Below are 21097 nucleotides of genomic sequence, written 5' to 3' on the forward strand. Positions count from 1 at the left end.
GTCAGTATTTAAAAAAAATACCGTAGATGCATATTTTGTTTGTAAATTTTCCTCCAGTGTGATTTAAAAGGCAATTAAATAAAGCAATTGTTTTAAGATTGTGTTCTTGGGCAAACAACACATAAAGATGTAATTACTAACTCACAGTTCATATATACTTTATAGCACAAAGGGAATAAGTGGTACTACAGCTAATCAAGAGAAAATATATATATAATGCTGAAGTGAGCTGGTATTAATCTGAAAGTTATAAATTAAAATGTTATTTGTACTCCATACAGTGACCACTAAAACATGAGGCATGATAAAGAATATTTTTAATTCACACTAGAAGACATCTTAATACAAAGCAGGACTGCTGATTCCTGCCTGTAATTCCAGTGCTCAGGTGGCTGAGGCAGGAGGACCATGAGTTTGGGACCACCTTGACCTATATATTGAGGCCTGTTTCACAAAGACAACAGCAACAGCTCACAGGAAAAGAGACTCGGGACTGAGAACACAAATGACACAATGCATACAAGACACAGACATCAAAACGGCAGGCACAATTCATGCCTTATTAGTAATTTCTTAGAAAACAGATGGATGGATCCAACTAAAAAAGCATATTGTGGCACAACAAGTTTTTGGAAACAACAGAATCCAACTGTCTGCTATCTACCAGAAGTCTACTTTAGATTCAGTCACTGCACTGATGGCAGAAGAATGCAAAGAATACAGTGAAAATGGCAAAAAAAAAAAAAAATGGATGGACTGACTCAGACAAACTTTAGTTCTAAAATTGTTTTCAGAAACAGATGTTGATGGTTTATGAGTATGAAAGGGTAAATCCGTCAAAAATATATGATCAATATAAATACATATACTCCTAAAAGCAGAGGTCTGAAATACATGAAGCAAAAGCTGACAGACTTGAGAAAGAAAACGGAAAATGCAATCATAAATTTGGAGACTTTGACACCTCACTTTCAACAAGGAATAAAACTACCAGACAGAAAATAAACAAGAAAATAAATAGAAAAACAGACAATGCTGTAAAATACTAACAGATATCTATAATACATTCCACTTCATAGCAGAGGAGCATACGCTGTTCTCAAATGCACAGGAAATAGTCCCCACAAAGACCAAATATTAGGCTGCGTAGAAAATGTCAATCAACACTAACATATTAAAATCATATCATGACATGAAATTCATAGTGAATCACAGAAACAAACTTGAAATTCACAGATTTAACAGAAATTTAACAGAAATTTAACAACACATTCCTGAATAAAAATGGCCTGAATGGACAAGTAACAAGGAAAGAATTTTTATATACTTTAGTGTTATAAAAGTGAAACTACAGTATACTAAAACACTTTCATGCACCAAAAACAATAAAAGCATTGCTTGAAGGGAATCTTACAGCCATGAGGGTCCATATTTAGAAATAAGAGCATTCTAAATTCAATAACCCTAACTCCCAAACTGAGAAATGAGGTGGGGAGGAAGAACAAGTCAAACCATATGCAAGCTTAAAAATAGTGAGGAATATTGGAGCAGAAATTATCAAGCTAGACAGTAGAAAACAACAGACAAAGGTAACACTGAAAGTTGGCTCTTTAGAATAAGATTTACTAAGACTTTCCATTAGACTGTCCAGGGAAAGAGGACACTTCAAGGACTTGCACTAGGAGTTGTGCGCTAGCATGAACACCAACCTTACAGAAATATAAAGAGATTATAAGGTAGTATTATGAGTGATAGTTTGAGGGAAAATTGAAATTTCTAGTTCAAAACAATCACTGTAGACTGGCAATGAGTAAAGATGCTGAATTCGTTGGATTATAAACTGCCCCCTACCAAAAAAAAAAAAAAAAAACACAAAACACCAAAAAACAAGTTTAAGGAAAATACCAAGAATACATTGATTTAGTAATAAATTTTACCAAACACTTAGAGAACAGTTTATATCGACCTTCCACTAACTTACCCTCCTCTCAAATAGAAGAGGACACACTTTCAAACTTGTTCTATGATGCTAATACTATCCTTATTTCAAAGACATTACAAGAAAAGAAAACTACACATCAGTGTCCTTTGTGCGGATGTATTCAAACACTCTCAGTAAAATACTAGCCCCTTTTGGGCTGCTGGGACAGCTAAGCAAACAGCACTGGCTGCTCTTGCCTAGGACCCCGGTTACATACCCAGTACCCAAATGAATGGTGGTTCACAGCCATCTATCTGTAACTCCAGACCCAGGAGATTGAGCATCCTCTTCTAGTCTCCATGGGCACTGCATGCACGTGGTGGTGCATAGACGTCAGTGCAGGCAAACACTCACACACATAACATGTTTTTTAAGTATTAAAATATACTTAACACAAGCAAATAAATCCAACAGTGCATCAGAATTACTATATACCACAACTGAACAGGAAAAAAAAAAGAAATAAAAGGGAAAGGACATGATTGTCCCTAGGTATGGGGTAAGAGAAAGTTTAAAGAGGGAGATAATTGTGAGGATCAGGGACATCTGAGAGAGACCAGAATGAACACGACCAGACTGAAATGGGCCATGAGAGAAGGAGAAGGGGAGAGCAAAGAGGAGCTGTTGACCAAGAGGGGCAGCCTGGGCCAAGAGAGTGCCGTAGCCAAAATGATACATAGGGAAAGGCAGCTGAGCCTCTGAGCTGGAGAGTTGGGCTAGAGGAAGGGGTATGCCAGCCATACCTTGTAACACATAGGGACTGAGGACTGTTAGGAGAAATGTTGAATAGGTAGCTCAGCCATTTGTCCTGGGTTTGAGATTTAACATAATTTAATAGCTACCAATATACGTATTGGAAAGGAAGAAATACAGCAATCCCTATTTGTAGACGACAGGATTTTACACAAAGAAAATACCAAGGAATTAAAATTAACAAACAATACAAAGGAGTTCATACATAGTATCACACAGATTCTAATCAATTAATCAAAAAGCAGTGACTTTCTACATTCTATTAATGAATAAGTCAAAGATTGAACTAGGAAAACAACTCCATTTCAAAGTATCAAAAAAGTAGGATAGTAGGGTAGTTAGAATAAATTTAACAAAAACTGTAAAATGTGTATACTAAAATGGTAAACTATTTATGATTAAAATTAAGGTCACTCAAAGTGAATCTGTATTCATGTGCTGGGAGACAATTATTAAGCCGGCTATGTTCTCCTAATTGTTACACATGTTCAGCATAGTCCCTACAAAAATTCCAACTGGCAGGGACTTTTGTTTCTGAAATTGGTTCTAAAATTAATAAGAAGGACTAATATTTAGAATAATCTTGGGAAAAAGATTAAAATTAGATGACTCATCTTCCTAATTTCAAAATCTACAACCAAGTAACAGTAACCAAGTGAGTATAACAACAGAAAAACTACAGATATAGCAAAATCAATGGTATACATTGAGAAACAAATGCAAATGTTTCAAACAACAAATTTATTTTGCACATGTGCTAAGACAATTTAACCATACTAAATAAATATCAGCATTCAAAGAGTGAAGTTGGGCCTTTACTTCATACAATACACAAAACTAAAGTCAAGATACAGTCTGGACCTAAATGTGAGAGCCAGAAAGCACATGTGCATGAACATACAAAATTCATGACCTTGGCTTATAGTTTCTCAAAACATTGCCAAACAAAGTAAGTATATATAAACTGAGATCTACTAAACATTAAAAACCATTGTGCTTCAAAATGCAGAGCAAGAAAATGGAGACGCATTCCATAGAACAGCTTGCTCAAGATAAGAGTAGTTGGTAGAAACTGCTACTCTTCAGTTTATTGGGGTGCAAGCCTAGAGTCTGAAGCTTACTGCAGGGAAAGACTGGCCTCTTCAGGGTGGCTTAAACATGTCACTACATGAGAACTGCAGTCTCTGGGACATGTTTGTAAGGGAGATGGATAGCACCAAGGTATGATTGTAAAAAGGCATGGTGATTTGTGAGTTTGGAGGTATCTTCAGGAAATCCACACCTCTGATAAGAGCCAGACTCTTCAACCTTGAGTGGAAAGGATAAGATTCACTAACACACCAGTGGAATCTTTTTCTCAAAAGGCCTTATTGGTGTACAACTTTCATGCCACACATAATTTACCTATTTGAAGAGTCAAAGTTACAAAATTCAAATAGGAAGCAATGTGTGTATGTATAATTCAACTAAACGTCAGGTCAGTGGTACTTAGTATATTTCTTGACCTCAAAAGAAAACCCCACACTGCTCTCCTCTTCCAAATAAAACCTGTGGCAGAAGAAATGATGAATGTAGAGTTGCTAAATCTGAGGTGCACATCTATGCCCTAAGCTTTAGCCATGCATCCTTCTCTCATATCACCTACCATCTCAAGCTCAACTCTGGAGTCCTACAGCAGGAAGGAGGAAAAGCCCAAACCACCATCATTCTCTAAAGTCTATTCTGTCAGCAGGCAGGTGGCTGCAGAATGATTTTAGGACAGTGAGATCTGTGAGTTTTCCCTTGTGTGTAATCCTTACAGGTTTTATGTAAACAGATACTGGAAAAGTAACAAGGGCTTTTCAAAGTCCAGCCTGTTGGGTCTGGGTGACTCATTGCAGGAAACAGATCATCCAGATGTTGTACCCAAGTCAAATCTCAAGCAAACGAGTGACTTTGGGAAATAATAAAGGATAAAGAAACAGTATCTCCAGGGAAGGGGTAAGAATGGGGAAGGACCATCAAAATCCTAGTTATTACAACAAAACAAGTCAACCAATAGTAGAAGAAATGTCTTAATGTCAACAGCTCTAGGTATCTAAAGTCAACTGGAAAAGGAAAACTTCTGAGAGGCCCTGAAAACCCAGTAGCACCAGTGATCAGGCTCAGGGAACACACAACACACAAACACAGAGACAGAGACAGAGACAGAGACAGAGAGAGAGAGAGACTCACTCCTTGCTGGATAGGCAGAAGGATGGAAGCAGCACCCAATACCATAGGCAATTTGAACAAGATGAGAGACCCCACTTGTACCTCCATCTCAGCAAGGGGACCAGCACCTCATTCTGGGTGGCATCTACTCTCAATATCTAACCAACAGCAGGGGTTATTTTGTTATTTGTTTCAAACTAGTGACTGGGGTAGAGGAAGCCCAGGAACTGGATCAAATCATCCAGTACACACCTCGTACTCACATGCGACCCCTTCCCACAGTCAGGCTGCTGCAAGACCACTCAATTGCTCTGTTTAGTTTCTCAGATTACATTCATTTCAAAACTTACTCTCCCCAGCCCAAAATCTCATGATTTTGCTTTCTTAATATACCTATTAATAATGAACAATCTTAATGAAATTTCTTTTCCCTGAAGGAAGGGAGGCAATGGGAAAAAATACATCCCATTCATAAAATTCAACCCACGTGGGAGATGGATAGAAAGGGCTCATCTGTGAAGTGATGCACAAACCTATAGCATCACCTTTTTCCAGTGTCTGGGCAGCTGAACATGCTCCAGAAGGAGGGGTGTCACTGACAGTCACTGCTCCTGACAGACACTGGGCCTTCACCCTGCATTGTGCTGCCTTAAGTGTGTGATGCCTAACAATTGGATTGGAGCCCCCATGTTCATTGCTCAGATTTCCTGACACTGAGCTCCTCTAATGACCTTTGTGGTGCCATTGAGGACCACTGTCATTAAGCATGGTGGCAAATCTAGGAAAAGGATGGTCCTTTGTTATCTGTAGCTCTGATTTAAAGCCACACCTGCTTTCAGAGCTTGCACCCAACCTGTCTCCCTGTGGCTGTTAGCTACTGTCCCTGACACACCTAATTGTATCTCTGCTATGGGTATGTTGAAAGGTATGTTTTGTTCTACTGTACTCCATGCTACACACACACATGCACATACACACATATGCACTCACACACATGCATATATACACAGGTGCACATGCATATATACATACACATACACACACATGCACACACATGCACGCATACACACACACACACACACACACACACACACACCCCTTCATGAGATTTTGCTCCCCTGGTAGGCTGAATGGAAAAGGGGAAAGGGGATGCTCATCTGTACTACTGATGTCTCTCAGAGCTTTACAAAATCTTTAAAACCTTCTTCCCTTCATAGTTGAAATGTTCCCAATAAATGCATATTCCTTATTTCTCAGAAGCAAATGAAGTCATCCCAGCACATTAGCTAGGATCACTTTTGTGCCAAGTACATCACAAGCCCATGGAGACAAATCCTACCCCCTGTTGCACCCAGGCTACCACAGATCTGAAGACTACTGTCTTCGGCTGTGGAAAGAGAACCCATCACCTATTTAGACAGAACATGATTGCTTCCTGACTGATAACCAGGTCTATGGCCACCTTCCAAGCTTAACTCACAAGCTTTTGAACTATTCAGCCAGGAAACAAGTTTCAGGATTCCAACTTCTAGAGTTATCTGAGGCCTGAGGAAGAGAGATGAGCCCCTCACTTTTCTCCATCTGTCTGTCTGGAACATCCTGAAAACCTAACTCCAGACTCCTTCCCTTGCAGGCTAAGCCAGTCATTGGATTCAGTGTCTGCCAGGCCTGGCTTCTCAACAGGACTGTCTCCATTGTGCCCACAGCCTTGGGAAACATACATGTCTGCTAGTCTTCTCCCTCTGGAAAGCTGGTGTCTACCCCTTCCTTCCAGTTCCCCATTACTACCTGGGATTTGGCCACAACTGGAAGCAAATCTTGGCAGCTCGATTTTCAACTTCCGCTCCCTTTCCCCCAGCGCCTGAAGTACATTAACGGATATCACACATGACATTCATCTATTTTGGAACAATGATTTGGATTGAAAGCTCTCACCCCCAATGTAAACAACTGCAGAACGTGTTTCCATGGAAGTCTTCTGAGAAATTAGCTGATTCTGCAGCAGCAGCATTGATTTACAACAACACTGGTGCAAGACAGAGCCAACAGGCAGGCCCTCCTGACATGCGCTAAACATCTTTACTCCCTAAAATGGAATTACGTATGGTGCAGAAACGCTTTGGAGCAAAATTATTCCTGTACTCCACCGACAATGTGATTTCCTGGATTTACAATGAGCACTTGGGGAATTGTGTGTATTGCCTAAAAGAGTTAATATCCCTCCCAAAAGTGCTTGATTTTAATATTTGGGAAGTTTATAACCTAGTATACTACATTGCTTTACAAAATGTCTCATGGCTACAAGCCTCCGCGCATATGAAAATACTTGTCTTTGTTGGTAAAGATGCCTCTCTTGACAAAAGTATGAAATACAACAATCTTGGACTCTCTAAATTCCGTCACATAAAAAAACCTGCAGTTTTCACATTAACACAATAATAAAAATAACATATGTAGTCATCCATGACCATTTGGCCATAGGGTCATTTCAGTGGTTAGTTGGACAAAGACAAATCACATTTCTCTTTCACCCAGTCTCCTTCCTCTGCCATTTGCTGCTTCTCAAAGCAGCATCCCTGCAAGTCCACCAGCAGTAGCATGAAGAGCGACTAAGAAGGATGATGGCCAACTGTCTAAGTTAGGGCTGGGGCCTTAATTAAACAATAGCAGAGTTAGAAGGGGGAAGTATTTGATCATTGAAAAAGTAAGAACCGCAGCAGTTAGGAGGTGGCTAAGATCATGATAGTAATGTGTGAGAAACACTTTGAGACAGTAGAGACATTTTCAGTCACATGATAAGCAGAATGCTCACTGCCTTTTACTGAATGAGAAGCCGCTGCTCCTCCAGAAGGAAAACATAGATCTTTACTTAAATGATGCTCACAATCTCTCCCTGCAAAGACCATATAAATCATGCTCCACTCAGGCAGCCCACCCTTTGAAGAACAGGACTGTGTTGGGGGAGCAGTAATCCTCCCCACTGGGGGAACCGTAAATACAGCCCGTTATCAGCCAGCTCCAGCTCTTCCAAACCTGAGGCCCCAGAAGTTGGAGCCCAGATGAAGTGTGGACTAAGATCCAAGTTGAACTGTTCCTTGACAAGTTTGACTCCAGCTCCTCTGACTTCCTATGCCTGCCAACTTGGAATGGAACCCTCCAGAGAACACAGTTTCCTACAAAATTTACAAAGAGCTGTGCTGCAGAGCCAGCAGCTGGAAAAAGCATGCAGGCAGCCGTGCTCCGAGTGCTCTTTGCATACAGCCTTCTGGCACCTCTGGGCAGCGCCTGGCAGATGACCAAAAGCGAGAGAGGTAATAAAGTACAGGCTCCCAGGCCAGCACTGGCTAGGCTCCTTCCCAGGGAGAGGATGACTCTTGCCAGGCAACAACAGGACTGTGTTTTCCTACTCTTAGTAGAAGAGACTCAAAGGGTACATCCAGATGCCATGTCTACCTCACCCATCCCGGGTGACAAGCACAGAGGCAGCTTCCTCTGTGTGGAGCTGGCAACACATGCTCAGAAGCAGGAGTGAGCCTCTACAAATAAAAGTTTAATGGACCAGCTTCCATCCTAAAGTGATCTGGAACAAGTGCTGTCCATTCCCTGAACATTTTAAAAAATAACTGGAAGTCAACCTTCTAGTCAGATTGGAGGTTTGCCAGAGTTTCCCTCTTACCTGATTTGCATAGCTCTTCTGTTCTCACCACTTCCTTTCAGCAGAAGAAAGGCAGGGTACTAAAAAGCCAAGACCTATGGACCTCAGGAAAGGTCCCATCCTGTCCCATCCACATGGGTAACCAAGAGCTGTCTTTATTCCCTGTGGACACCCAAAGGGACAGTTTGGGGTATTTGTTGCTCCAGACCTAGTAGAGAAAAGGACTTCCACTCCTCCCCCCAGGTTATAACTGCCATCTCTATTCTAATGCACTGTGTTCAATATCATCCTGGTTCTAAACATTAGCATCTGCTGCACAGGGCTATCCTCTGAGCCATACTGCCCCCATCTTCAGGAGTTTGGCTGGACTTGCTCATAAAAGATTATCAGATCTGGGTTTCTTGACTGTTGGCATTCCTCATAGAACAAGAAGGAGGGGAGGGTCCTATGAGTATCCAGTGACCCCTCTCAACTAGCCATATGTAGTTCCTAATTGCCTGTGGCATTGTGATCTCAAAGGGATATTAGAATACATAGGGAAGAATTAGGAAAGTAGGCTCCAGCTACACTGCCATTGGGGAGTCAGCATTTATGCTTCGTATACACTTGGCACGACGGCTACTTTGAAGTCGCCCGTGCTCTTGCCCATAACCCCTCACCCATGGCTCTGTAAATCAGCCTAATAAATTCAATGATTCTCCAGAGTAAATTTGGACATGAACATACCCCAGTTTGTCAATGGGATCATAGGAGAAACAGGTAGACATTTTAATGTCTCCCCAGGGAAGGAGTTTTAGTAATAGTGTCTACTCATGATCACATTGCAGTTGGGTCTAGGGAGGTAGCTCAGATGGTGGAATACTTGCTTAAGTATGCATGAAGCCCTGGGATCAGTCTCTAGCCAGCATAAACTAGGGATGATGGCACATACCTGTAAACCCAGCACTTAGGGATTACAGAAATTCAAGCACATCCTTAGCTGCATGGGTCGCCTGAGGCCATCCTGGGGTACATGAGACCCTGTGTTGAGAACAGTAGGAAGGAGGCTGCATCTCAGAAAGGAATGGCCAAGCTGAAACATTCTGACGGTCAGACTACCCACAAGCAAGGGCCCAAGAGATGCCATGGTGTGTGTGTGTGTGTGTGTGTGTGTGTGTGTGTGTGTGTGTGTGTGTGTGTGTCTGTGTCTGTCTGTGTCTGTGTCTGTGTGTATGTGTGTGTGGCGGTGGGAGGGGAGGGTGTGCTTTATGTGTTTAAAATCATGGTCCTGGCAAGCCCCAGCCATCTAATAGTGAAATATGAAGAACCCACTACCAAACAAAACCACTTAGATCAAGGAAAGGCATTAAGCCATGCATACACATGGCCTATCAAAAATGTTTGCTGCAGTGTGTGTGCCATATCAAATGCAGGCTGTCCAAGGTAAATTCAGAATTCAGGTAAACAGCATGTTCTTTTTAGCATGGGTGTATCCCATGCAGTATCGGGGGCACATTTATTCTAAAATGTTACTTCTTCATCTGAAATCAAACTCAGAATTGATATTTTCTTCATATGCTGAGTCTTGCCATTTTCACGTGGGAGTTCTTGCTGCTACTGGGGTGGCTGAGTTTGTTCATGGTCATGCCCAGAACAACTGAAGTTCTGTGGGAACCTTGCCAGCCCAAGGACCCAGCAGAGCAGGAGAAAGCAGCAGCCCACACTTCGCCTCCAGCTCCTCCCAACTCCAAGGGCTTCTGTGAAATGCTGGGAATTAAACCAGGCTGCCATAAAGCAGAGAAGGAAAACTGAATCAGATTTGAAGCAAGTACATAAGGTGTAAATACAGGGTGTGTAATCAAGCAAGAGCAGGGATTCAGGAGCCATTACCTTCTCAGATCTACCTAGGTAGAACTGTCCTCAGCTGATTAAAAAATAGAGAAACAAAAAAGAAAAAGAGAGACAGAGAGGACAGCCTAGAAGCCCAGCCTTGCTGGAGCTCCAGTCTAATCTGTGAGTGCCACTGAAGAAGAGAAGTGCATCCTAAGGACTGAATCACTTCCTTGTGGGGCTTTTAGTCATCTACTAGGATAATTCTGAGCACTGGTGAATAAGAAACTCAACATCATTGCAAAGACTTCCAGAAACTCAGAGGAGGATAAAGAAGAAAGTAACAATTACTCACATCCCGAGACTCAAAGATAACCCTTCCATCCCCTTTAGTTAGTCCTCTAGACACTAATGCAGCTTCAGCAGCATCAAGGTTACAAGGCTTCTAAAATCCTTACTGCTTCCCAACAGCATGAACACTCCTTCAAATGCTTGTTGAGAACCTGTAGGTCTGATTTAATAAAAACTCTCATGTGTGTTTGGCCTTTTTGTTCTCCCTAAATCGTAAGGGATTTTATATTTAAAATAACAACCCCTGATGTCTCATGCTACAATTAAGATAGCTGAGGATATCATTTGGTGTTATGAATTTATAACTTGTGTGTGTGTGTTTGTTTCCGTGTGTGTGTGTGTGTGTGTGTGTGTGTGTGTGTGTTTCCGTGTGTGAAGGTGCATATTCATATGTATGCTTATGCATGTACAGACCCAAAGTTGGCATAAGGAGTCTTCCTCCATTACCCTCCACTATTTGAGACAGAGTCTCTCACTGCATCCAAGGCTGATTGGTTCTGGTTAGTCTAGCTAGTCAGCTTGTCTCCCCAGTGCTGGGATTACCAGAAGCCTCCGTTCCTGCCCCACTTTTACACAGGTTCTGAAGACTGAATGCCAGTCCTCATGTTTATACAGCAAGCACTTTATCCACCATGCCATCTCTCCAGCACTGTGGTTTTCAGTGTCTGGCATGGATAAATTTTATCATTGGACTTACAGTTGGGTCATTGTTCTTCCTTGTTCTTCCTCACCCACTCTGAACTCAGAACCACAGGCCTTCTTCTCTGGGAATCCTAGTTCTGTTGTGCTTGTCCTTTTACTCTGCTGAAATGCATTTTCATCTGGAAATCCTGAAGAGATTCTTGGCCAAATAATTAATATTCCACCATATTGCTCACTGAGTAACCCTGACTTCTACATATTTGAAATGCCACAATCATTCTACACTGGTCAGGTAGGTCTCATATGCCTGGGAAGCCCTTCCTTCTTCGCCATCACCAACCTGTCAAATCTCCCACCCACAATCTACCCTTAAAGCTGTAGAATACTACTTAATTGTCCCTTATTATGTTTTTTAAAAAAGATTTATTTATTATATATACAGTGTTCTACCTGCATGTATGTCTGCACATCAAAAGAGGGCACCAGCTCTCATTACAGACAGTTGTGAGCCACCATGTGGTTACTGGGAATTGAACTCAGGACCTCTGGGAAAGCAGACAGTGTTCTTAACCTCTGAGCTATCTCTCCAGCCTCCCTGTTATGCTTTCTCTCTGGTAGTATTTAATATTGACCATTCTTCTAGGGAAAAGCAGAGTTAAGACTTGTGTTAATGGCTATTCTCATAGTTATAATGAAATACCTAATAAAGACAACTTGGGGAAGAAGATTCTTTGGCTTACAGTTTGAGGGCACTCATGGCTAGGGATGTGAAGTGACAAGAGAGGCTCTAACTGTGATGGTAAAAGCATGAAACAGCTGACGACACTGCACCCATACCCAGGAGGAAGAGAGAGATTCTCACTGGTACCCATCAGACTTCCTGGCTCCTTTTCCCTTTAACTCAGTCTGGCACCCTAACTAGTTAGGGTAGATCTTCCCACCTCCATTAACCCCTCTGGAAACACCCTCCCAGGCATGCCCAGAGGTGTGTCTCCCAGGTGATTCAAAAAATCCCATCATCTGACAATGGAGAATAAACATCACAACTCTCAGTTTATATTTTGATTGGAATTGTCCTAAAAGACTAAGTAAGTCAGATGTGGAAGCTTTGGCTTCTTCACACAGGACCACAGTATCTGTTTGTTCACCATTCTTTTGATGTCTCTCAAAACATGACATGCCCTCCTCAAAGGGGCTCCAAGTGAGCCTCACTGGGTTCACCCACAGAGTAGACTGTGATACCTCAAGCAAGGGCCCAGAAATCTGTTATTACTTCATTTCCCAGCTAATTACTAGTATGAGGTAGGAAAATTATTGATCTGTGTGTGATAGTATCAAAAGAAACTGCTCAACTGCCTTCTTTAACATATTCCTTTAGTAATTCTGGGCACGTAGTTTGTGTTACTCTTCCCATTGTTATACCCAAATATGGCTGAAAGAATAGCAACATAAGGAAAGGAAGGGTTCATTTGGGTTTAGAATTTGAGTTTTCTGTCCAACATGGCAAGGAAGTGACAGTTGGAAAAGTGAGTTGAAGCTATAGCAATAGGAACAAGAGGCTGTTTGCCCATATCTGAGTAGATGACAGGATAGCAAGTAGGACTAGGCCCTGAGCTTCAAAGCCCACTCCCTCCAACAAAGTACACACACACACACACACACGTCCCACAGTCTACCCAAACAGGACCAAGTATTCAAACATATGAGCCTGTGGGAGGCATTTCAAACTCAAACCATCCACAGACTTCTGTCTATTCTTTAATCTTAGCTCTGCTCCCTGTCCTGCTGCACCAATGATACTAATAGTGGGACCATGACCTCTTCTTGCTGCAGAGACTTTTAACAGAAGGACTTTTTCAGGATTCTCAGTAAGTAATGCACAGCAGCTGATTTCATGGGCTTTTTTTTCTCGTGTCAAGAAACTGTTCTCCTATTCCTGTCTTATTAAGTTTTTATCAGAGATTGATGTAGAATTTTATCAGGTATCCTCTGGGAGTTTATGGAGGTCTTTCCTCTTTTAATCTACCTATGTGATATCTTTTATTAATAGATTTCTGAATATTAAAACATTATTGTATTCCTAGAATGGATCTATATGGCATATGAAACTGTTGTTTGCAACTGACTATGTATTATTTAGGGCTTCTTGTTCTTTGATTTGGAGGCCTTACATTGCACCACAACAGGCCAAACAGACTCTTATACCAGTTTCATCCTCCAATGAGAGGAATCTGGAGTTTCTCCCACTTTTCACGTTTCATGTTCAAGTCTTGGGGGTTCAGCAGTACAGCAGGAAACAGGTTTGTCCCTGTACTTTTGGTATCCATGTCATAGGGGAGTTGTTTGTCCTTATTCTTTTGCAACCCTTCAGCCAAACCCTGGAGAGCTCTGGAGTTATTCTGTAAGAACCCTGAATTAAAAACAAAGCTCTTATGGAAACAGAGAGAGACTGACAGCACAGGTTAGTTTAAAAGTGTTTCAATGCTAAGGAATTAGGGCTCTGGGAACTTACAGAGTAAATATGAGGACCTGAGTTCAGATCCCAAGCCCACATGTAAAACCCAGGTACAACAATGTACAGCTGTGTCCCTAGAGGTAAGGGGACAGATGGCAGAGACAGGTAGTCTAGATGAGGTGGCTTGCTCCATGTTTAGTAGAACTGAAAACACCATTTTGTCTTAAAATGGAGAGAATGGCAGAAGAAGATACCTCATGTTGACCTCTGACCTCTACACACATGCACAAATGAGACTGTACATAAGTAAATGAATTAACTAATAAGCTATCGTAATTAATATGTATGCAACTTTGGACAGTTCACTCCATGGCTATTAACCTGTAAGGGCTCACTTCTTTTTCAGTGTGACATGGAAGTTCCTATTTTCCTGAGAAAAATATGCTTCTTTGTAGGTTACTGAGTCAGATATAGGATTGCTGAGTGGATTTTGCTACCACTAAGCTAATTGCAGTACCTTCTCAATTATAGTTTTCCCCCTCAATCATAATCACAAATTCATCGTCTTACATATTTGTTTTCCTCTCTCCCTTCTTAAATCAAACTTACCAGTGGCTTACCTATCGTAGTGACTGTTTTGAAAGTTCTTGACTGTGTCAAGTTTACTGTTTTTAGAATTTTAATTTATAAAGCTCTCATTTGTTGCCTTCATGGTTTATTAACAATCTTTAGATTCATATCTTTGATTTTTAACATCATGAACTTAAATGTATATTTGGAGAAGGAGTGTGCTATTGCTTCTCACTCGTGCTTAATAGCAAACATTTATTTTAAAAAAAATAGCCTTCATCTATTCTTTGACAACATTATACATGTATCTTGACCATAACCCCTCTAGACCCCATCTCCACCTTCCCCACCCCACCCCCACATCCTAACATGTTGCCCTCCCCCTTTCATATCCTCTCTATTTTGGAAACCACTAAGCCCAGTTAGTGCTGCCTGCTGGAATGTTTACCTATCTTGGCTTGATCTTCTGCAGGTAACCACAGCTGTGGTGAGCTTCTGGGTGCCATGGCCATACCATACCCAGAAGATGGCATTTCACTGCACTCCTCCCAGCCTCTGTCTCTTCCATTCTTCCTACCTCAGCCTCAATTCAGTGGTGTTTCCGGACACTGGAGGTAGGGGCTGCAAATACCTCATTTAGGGCCCAACACTCAATAGACACTTACTCTGAGCATTCTGACCAGTTATGAGGCTCTTCATTAACTGCTCCCCACTATGGAAAGAAATGTCTGCAGCCACGGTTGAGAGCAGCACTGACCTACAGGCATAAATATAAATATCTAGTAACCATATTTAATATGATTCATTTGATCCTAAGTTGACTGTGGACATCTTCCCTTAATTTTTTATAGTCTTATTTTTTTTAAGAATTCTGAAACTTCAAACATGGTTCCTTTTATCAGTGTTCACTGGGTAAATGTAATTTTAGCTTTTTATTGTTAATAAACCTCTTGTCAATTTCATGAGTGCTGTGGTCTGTGCAGTTGGTTCCTTAGAAGTTGTCTGTGTTTCTTTAAATTCAGATTTTTCCTTCAGTCATAAGTCCCTACAGATATGCCACAGACATTGTCTCCCTCTGATGATGCAAAACTCATTAACCCTGGATAAATGTCAAGTTGGTGCTCTGTACATATGGCCTGTTTTTACTGTCCCAGTCCTGTTTTCCAACTTGTCCTGCATCATTGTTTCCTGTTAAGCTCGCTTTGTCGTAATTATGCATTGTGGGTTTTCCCCCCTTATCTTTCATTTGTTTATAAATATCATATTCTAATAATTATAATTTCCACATAAGGATTTATGATTAACACAAACTTATGATTTCTGCCTTCTACCAATACAAAAGTAAAACACTTGAAAGTACTTAAAATCTAATTTAATATGAATACTCTACTTTCAAGGTTATGTTTTTCACTTATCCATGTAAGTCTTTATCCAACCTTTATTTTTCAATCTTTTCTTTTCTTAATTTATACAAGGTGTCCCTATATAGCCAAGATTGATCTCCTCTCTGGTTTCTTTACCGTGTGTGTGTGTGTGTGTGTGTGTGTGTGTGTGTGTGTGTGTGACACTGTGCCTTGGTAATTTTTTTAACTTTTCCATGCCTGCTTTTAGTTTAAAAATTACTAAACTTATTTTTCAATTGTCTTAGTTTTGTTTCCTGTGGTTTTAAAACAATACCCTAACAAAGGCAACTTGGGGGAGAAAGAGTTTGTTTTGGTTTGCATTCCATGTTATAGTCCATCACTGTGGGGAAGTCAAGAGGGAGGAACTTGAAGCAGCTGGTCACATTCACAGTCAAGAACAGAGAAAATGCATGCATGCATGCAGGCTAGTGCTCACTCACTTTCTCCACTCGTATACAGTTCAGGATCCTCTGACTAGGGACTACCACCACCCACAGCGGACAAGTCTTCTCACTTACAGTAATGTAGTCAAGATAACAACCCACAGACAGGCTAAGAAGATCTAGACAATCCCTCATTTAGTGGCTCTTTCTGGGTGATTCTACATTGTATAAAATCAACCATCATAACTAACCATCGCAATCCCACCACTGGTCAACTTGACACACATAAGTCATATAACCATAACTTTTCACCCCTTTCCCCGAGGCTGTATGTTTATCTCATAATTTTAAACAAAGCCTAACTTTTTTTTATTTATTTATTAGTTCAAGTTAGGGAACAAGCTTGTTTCACATGTAAGTCCCTTCTCCCTCTCCCTCCCCTCACCCCCATCCCTCCTCCCCCACCCCCAACCTACCCCCCACCCCATCCACCCACCACTCCCCAGGCAGGGTAGGGCCCTCAACGGGGGCTCCCCAAAGTCCACCAAATCTTCCTGTAACAAAGCCTAACTTTTAAGAAGTCCCCATAACCTTCAAGAAATCAAACATTTTAAAAATCCAATGTGAGCTCATATAAAATAAAACAAAAAGTCTCATACTTTCAATGCATAACAGCATGAAGTAAATATTCTTATTCCAAAAAAGAAGACATGGATCATAAATGAGACCAAAACAACTCCCAAATGCAGCAGAACAAACAACAAATCTTGCAACTTCGCGTCAAGCATCTGGAGTTTGTAATCTGATCACCTAGGCTCAAATGCAGTCGGGTGACCCCCACTCCACCCTGCTACCTATGCATACTTGGATTCTCCTCCAGTAAGCATCACTCCACACATGTCGCTCTCCTACGCTGATGACTCACAGTTCTGACAGCTCCAATATTCTGCGGCCTCCACTGCAACTGAGGTTTCACCTTCCCAACATCACACAGCAGTCTCTCTGCAGGAACCCCAGCCCTGCCACACAGAGCCTGGCCTCTGCTGCTCTCCTGGACCCCCTTAATCTTGCACCATTCATGCTTCCAGAGCCAGTTCCACTTGGCTGACACAACAATGCCAAGTTCTGCTGCCAGTTCAAAATGTAGCCTGGCCTGCTTGGATCACAGCTACATCTATTTCTGTGTACTGAACCCAGGGAAATGCTTTGGGGGAGGGAGCAATGAACTCCTTTAGCTTAGGCGTTTTTGTTTTCTTCGGATAAATTTGGATCCTCACACAGTTGATCCTCTGATGAATGGGGTTTTGCCTTCAGAACATGTCTCCCCTTGTCCTACTGCATCTTGGGAAACTTCTCCACAGTGGTTCTGATCTCTCTCAATTACAGCAGCTTCTTCTGCATCAGTTTGGATATTATCCTGCTAATCAGTCCATCATCCCTCCATTCAACTTCTCTCTGGTGCACAGGAAGCAGGCAGAATGATGCCAGATTCTTGACAAAAATACCACACAGAAGGCCCCCAGCCTAGTTCCTGACCCAGTCCTTACTGGCCTCTGAAACCTCATGAGCCAGACCTCCACAGTTTGCATGTCTCTCGGCAGTCTTTTCTTCCAAGCTCCCATTTGAGTGACACAGTAAGCTCTGTTTCCAGGAGCTAAATACTTGTCTGTCCAGTGAACAAAACTCTTCCACATTCCTCTTAAAAAACATCCCAATGGCTTAAAAGCCACACAGGTTCATCAAAGAAATGATCCCAAATCTGACACCAATTTCTGCCTTCACTTTGTTATTGTGATAAAATACCCTGACCAGAATGATGTAGAGGCCAGAGAATTTATTTCAGTTCACGTTTCCAAGTTACAGCCCATCAGGGCCAGGAAGCCACAGTGGCTATCAGGCACCTGAAGGAGTTGGTCATAGCACAAAATAAAACTATGGGTAATTTTTTAAAATGCATTAGTCTTTGAAATTCAATTTCATGATTTTTATATCCATTGTGTACATGTATGTATGTGGCTGCACATATATATGATAAGCACGTAGTGGTTACAGGACCAACTTACAGGAGCCGGTTTACTCTTTCTACCCTGTGGGCTACAGGAACAAACTCAAGACGTCTGGGCTTGGTGGCAAATGTCCTTACCCACTGAACCATCTCACTAGCCCAATTTTGTCTGGTGATTCAAGATTCCCTCATATGGTAGCTCCAGCCACTCCCCTCACTGTATGCTCTCTTCAGGGGTGGCCATCATGCATACCTTTCCCATCTTTCCCTCCAAGCTCACCATTTTCCTTTTTAACATTTTAATCAATCTCTTTTCTCTGGTCTTTCTAACTTCTCAATTTAATTTCTTCCTTCCTAAATCAGTGTTCTATCATCAACTCCTCACACTGCTGATGGGGAATGCTCTTCTGTTTCTCTTATTGATTGATGAATAAAACAATGATTGGCCAGGAGAGGTAGGAAGATAGGCGGTGCTGGGAAATGAGGAGAATGCTGGGGAGAGAGGCAGAGAGACCTGGAGGAGACTCCATGAGGACCAAGGAGTAACAAGCTGGATTACGGGTAAGCCACAACCTCGTGGCAATACATAGATTAGTAGAAATGGATTAATAATTAACACAGATCTAGCCAATAAGAACCCTAAGCTATTGGCCAACAATTTATAATATAGAGTCTGTGTGTTTATTTGGGGCTAATGGCTGTGGGACCAGGCTGGAAAGAAACTCCAGCAACAAACTGAATTCTTCTACAGAATTATTAAGGGTCTGCTTTTATCCAGATATAAGAAATGCCTGGCCAAATGCTTATCATCCTAGTATGTAGGGGATTGAAGCAGTGTGTTAAGAACTCAAAGCCAGCCTTGGAAACGTAGTGACTTCAAGGCCAGTCAGGTCTACATGAGACCTGGTCTCAACAATGGTGACAAAAAGCCTATTCTGATTTCACAGGTGCAAAGTCTCCTTGATCTTGGTTTTCAAAAGATGGGAAGGGCTGGAGAGATAGTTCATCAGTTAACAACTCTTGCTGGCCTAGAAGATGGGAGTTTGTTTCCTTCACCCATGTCAAGAAGCTCACAATCACCTGTAAGTCCAGCTCCCTCTTCTGGTCTCTACAAGCAACTGAACTCAGGTGCACATAACAGTACATTCACAGACATACAGACATAGACATCATTAAAAATGAAATAAATCCTTAAATTTTTAAGAAAATTTGTAAAATGAAGGCTAGGAACTAGAAATGTCCTCTGATTTGTGATTTTCTACTCCTTTTTTTTTTTACAGAGGAGGTTTCAGAGTCTGCAGAACTGTCTCATGATAAGTTGTGTCATTGTAAAGGAAGGTTTATTTTCCTCCTATCACTGAATTGTCTTGAGTTTAATGCTAGACATACATTTTAGGTACAAGATAAGGATGAGAGGGGAAGTTTCTCTAAATGTGTGGTCAGATTGCAGCACAGTTCATAAGAAGCAGACCCACCCCTCCTCAGGCCTCACCCAAGTGCTTGGGAACACTATACTTCTGGAAGTAGACTTCCTGCTCTCTGCCTGGCTGGTGGCCAGTCAGTGCTTAGGGTGGCTGGTGGCTGGTAGTTGGTGATGACTGGTGACCAGTGGCTGGGATAGCTGGTGTCTGGTAGTTAGTGATGGCTGGTGGCCAGTGGCTGGGGTGTCTGGTGGCCACTGGCTGGGGTGGTAGTTGGTGGCTAGTGACTGGGGTGACTGGTGGCTAGTGGTTGGTGGTATCCAGATGTGTTTTCCTTGGTCTCCTGGCTAGCACCATCTATGCTCAGGAGTGAAAATACAGTATGAAAGGTCTTTCCCAGAGAGTTCCCTGAGAACCTCTCCTTCCTTGACCAGATGAGATGGTCCAGGTTGGCTCTTCAGTCCACATAGCCCTATGTGTAGAAAATGTGATAGAATGTCCTATGATTGCCACCTGCATATACTATGGTAGCTTCCACTCCAACCTTGAGTCTTTATGGCCTTTTTTATTTTTCTGGTCCTTCCCATGGAATCTGGGACAAACAAAAAAGCCAACTTAGCTGAAAAGGTGAAAGATCAAGATCCGGGGTGGAGAGGAGAGGAGAGGAAACTTAGTACCCACTGTTATCTCCATACATATGAGAGGCCACTGCTGTGCTAGGTCCTGAAGACCGCTGACCCCACCCAATGCACCCCAGGGGCACCTTGGCTCAGTTCTTCTGAAAGCTGCTGATCTAGAGAAGTCCAAGTAGAGGAGATTCCAGCCTTGTCCCAGAGGCCCTTCTGGTTTTCCACATCCCCGGAGGCTGTACTCCCCGACCTCAGAATGGAAAAGGCAGAAGTTAGCAGGCTCCAGCAACACCTTCTGGCCAGACCCAGAACTCCACCCTCCACACTGTGCTTCCTGGGGTCAGCAGATTCTGAAAAGACGCCATTCCTCAGCCCTGCACCCCGAATCTATAACCCGTGGTCCCTCCGTATAGGGAGGATCCTCTCATGCTCAGAAGCCACGAAGGCAAAGCTGTGTGCTTTCCGTATCACAGCGACAATAACATTTCTTTGAGACCTTCACGGACACCCTGAGACCAAGCAGATAAATATGTACTTCCCTGACGCTTTCCTGCTTTGCCTTTGTTTTCTAAAGAAGCCCTTGTTTTGCGTGACTGATGGGAGGCAGTGCGTGGGAACGCCTGTAAATCTGCAGGAAGGGAGCTGGGAGGGCAGCGGCATTCTTTATCCTGCTCCCCCATCGATCGCCTCTAATGAGCACCAGTACAGCTGAGGCTAATGGTACTGTGTCTGGTGTTAAGGGCAAACGTGGGAGAAGATTTTCAACCCAAGGGGCTTAACAGTTGCTGGACGGCCTGGAGCCCTCGGGGCGAGGTTGCACTTGAGAGGTCACTGAAGCAAATGAGGG

This window comes from Cricetulus griseus, chromosome 3 (genome assembly GCF_003668045.3).
Source record: "Cricetulus griseus strain 17A/GY chromosome 3, alternate assembly CriGri-PICRH-1.0, whole genome shotgun sequence".
NCBI lineage: Eukaryota > Metazoa > Chordata > Mammalia > Rodentia > Cricetidae > Cricetulus > Cricetulus griseus.